This window comes from Rhagoletis pomonella, unplaced genomic scaffold (genome assembly GCF_013731165.1).
Source record: "Rhagoletis pomonella isolate Grant_MI unplaced genomic scaffold, Rhpom_1.0 Rhpom_scaffold_00002, whole genome shotgun sequence".
In the NCBI taxonomy this organism is placed as follows: Eukaryota; Metazoa; Arthropoda; class Insecta; order Diptera; family Tephritidae; genus Rhagoletis; species Rhagoletis pomonella.
In genome coordinates, this window is record NW_023458556.1 from 33,946,639 (window position 1) to 33,950,072 (window position 3,434).

The window sequence follows — 3,434 nt, forward strand, 5'->3', positions numbered from 1 at the left end:
ATATATATGCAAACAAGTTGTATCAGTTAGCTAAATGGCGCCCTTTAGAGCTTTGTAACAAGTTATAGAGACACTGAGCACTTGGCTACACTTTTAGTGACTACACCTTCGCTGTGTGGAATTAAGTCTATAACTGATTTCGCCAACAAGCGATGATTGTCTAATGGAAATGTAAAGAGGACAGTTTTGAAATTACTTATATAGTGAACGTGTGAAATTTAATGTGTACTTGTATACGGATTTTCTAAATTAACCCTTACTGAATTAAAAAGTAAATTGAATTTTCCTCTGAAAGAAAGAATCCCTATTTATAAAAAGGCACTTTTAATATAAAAAGTCATACTAAATACATGCTTGAAATGGAAGTCTACCACAGGGTATCATATGGCCGCAAATTTGTTGCTATCGCACACCCAATCGCAGTCGTATGTTAAGTCAATAAGTTTCACTTACTTTTAAATCCTACGTCTGCTTTCAGGTATCCCACTGCCTCTGTTAGCAGATCTTGGGCTACAATATGGTGGTCGACTTTTTCTTTAACCATTGTCATTTTACACCTTAGAAAAAACTAAAGAGGTTGAACTAGTGATGAGCGAGGATAATATAGAGCACGTCCTGGCAACATCACTGTTGGGAGTTATACATTTGAAGTAGTGAAGGACTTTATATATTCAGCACTCAGCATTAAGAACACCAATAACGTTAGCCTAGAAATACCCCGAAGAATAAACGCTTGCCAATTGGTGCTACTTTGAGCTCAGTGGGCAAGCAGCGCAATTTCTCAACGATCAAAAATTACGTTCTAAAAATCTCTTATCGTGCCTATGTCGAACAAAGATGAGAAAACTTTAGGAGCCTTCGAATAAACTACTATACCAAGATCTATGGCCCTCTTCGCGTGGGCGACGGGTACCGAAGGAGATGGAATGAACAGAAACCTAAATCCTTGAAAAACATAAAAATTCCCGAAACATTTCATCTTATTGTATTAAAAAATTAGAAGCATAAAAAAATTCCTCCAAGTAATTAACAAATTAAAAAATAGAAGTCAATGAGGATTGCCTGTCCCAAAAGCAAAATATGTTAGTATTTTATTTAGTGTTTTTACTCAACCATAAATTGAATAATATTAACAAAATCATTATGAATGAAGAGTAATCAAACTGATATTCGCTTAATACTCGGTTTAACAATACCATGAGTTGGTAATATTAACCACACCTTTGAATACGCTTATGTGCTGCAATTCACAGACGCTTTTTCATAATTCGAGGATACGGAACAAAAATTTGTATTATACAATCGGTGTATTTACCATAAAAAAAATCAAACAATAACTTGGTTGAAAAAACCATTGTTCTTTTGGCTCAGTGTACATAGGTTCTCTTTCAGAATTTAGTAGAAGACGCCTGTTGCGTATTTATTCGTTGAGAAGTTTTTCTACAAATATGCTAACACCAACAATCAACTTCAAAATTTTCACAAAAAGTAACCAAATTTTGCCAAGCAACTGTTCCAGCTAATTAAATGACTTAATTAGTGGCAAAACTATGTCTAAGAAAATGTTGAAATTATGTACATATTTCTACCGAAGCATTTGTGTGTGAAAATTCACTCCAGCTTATTTAGCTCCATTATGGCAAGTTGTGAAAACATTTCATTACTTGCATGTTGCTATTTAACTGAAACACACGCGCACAACATGACAAATACAATAACACCTTGCCAGTCGAGCGACAAAATTTAGTTGTCATCATTTTAAAAGCCGCAAAATGTTTGCACACAACATGACGCCGCACACGACAGAATAGCGGAGAAACAATATGTAATAAGAAACATGACCGAGCAAAATACCACAACAATAAGCAGAAACATAGCTAATGGCATGGCATAAAGTTTTGTGCACAGCTGCCGCGTGCTATGGCATTGGCTATGACTGTGATCCAATTGTTTGGTTCAATGCGCAAACTGTGCACTCACCTCATCGCTTTTGACAACTTTGTAAGTATTTGGCGGGAATGTTTTACTTAATATTTCGAAACAATTATTTTGTTAAATAATTAATCACACGTTTAAGTAACACAAAAAAAGTATTTCATGCAAGCGCATGTGTGCCCTAGTGTCTGCACGTGTTGTATCTATTTACCATCGGGTATTGAAATGATTTTCGCTAAATATACCCTATATACCCCCCAAAAAAAGTACAAAGAACAAAAAAACAAATAAATGGTGCCACGTGAAACGGTATCGAGAAATTGCCAGTCATGCTGAGGCCACATACGTGTGAATTACCACAGTTGTGCATATACTCTACAACAAATTTTGTTTGTTAAATTACCCAACACCAAGCACTGTACCATTCACCAATTTCGATGGCTTGCAATAAAATGGGTGAGAATTCGATGGCGAGTCAATGGTGCTGACAACTCGGCGTGCATCAACCATAAAATAGCAATTTGCTGAAATAACTGCAAAAACAACAATCACAACGGATGTAGTATATTTGCCAATTTCTGACGAAATTTGCTAACTGTTCTGCTAGCTGTTTGTTCGTCCCTTTGTATTTTTTTCGAGGTTTTTTGTTCGTAATTATTTCAATGCGAGCCACCGGTCGTATGAGTAACCTCATATTGATTGGCGGATATAAATTGTAACGCTTTAATTTAAATTGAAAAATGAGCATCTTAATTTTATTAATATAAATATCCTACTCCTACTATAATAAATATTATAAATGTGCAAGTATTAGAATGTGTTTGTTTGTAGCTTTTTCACGCTAAAATGGCTGGACGTTTTTCAATTTCAGATTTGGCACACATATAGCCTATGACCCGGATTGACATTTAGCATATTTTTTGAAGGAGGTTGCCACTTTTTTCAAAAGTTAAGATCATCTAATTATCAAATTTAGATAAAATGTTACAACAATGTGTGTGTCCAACAAAAGTAATTCAAAAACGATTTATTTGAAAAATACATTTGAAGAGAGTTGCCACCTTTTATTAATTTAAAATTTATTTAATTAACTATTTAAATCAAATATTTTTGTATGGATAACAAAAGAGAATGGTTTAAGACAAATTTAATTCTAAATATATATTTTTAAAGAGGGTTGCCATCCGTTTAGAAATTTAAAATAATTTTAATCAAACCTACTAATATTATAGATATGAAATTTTATGAGTTAGTGAGTGTAAATGTTTGTTGCTCTTTCTTTGACCAGGACTAACATACTGCATATTTTAATAAAAGGGGTTGCCATTTTTCAAACGTTTAAATCAACTATTTGTTAAGTTGGATGAAATATTACAATAATGTGGGTGTCAAACAAAAGCTTCAAACATATTTTTAATGACAGTTGCCACCTTTTCATAAACATAAAATCAATTTAATTAAATATTTTAGTATCTGTACCATATACGAAAGGTCTAAAA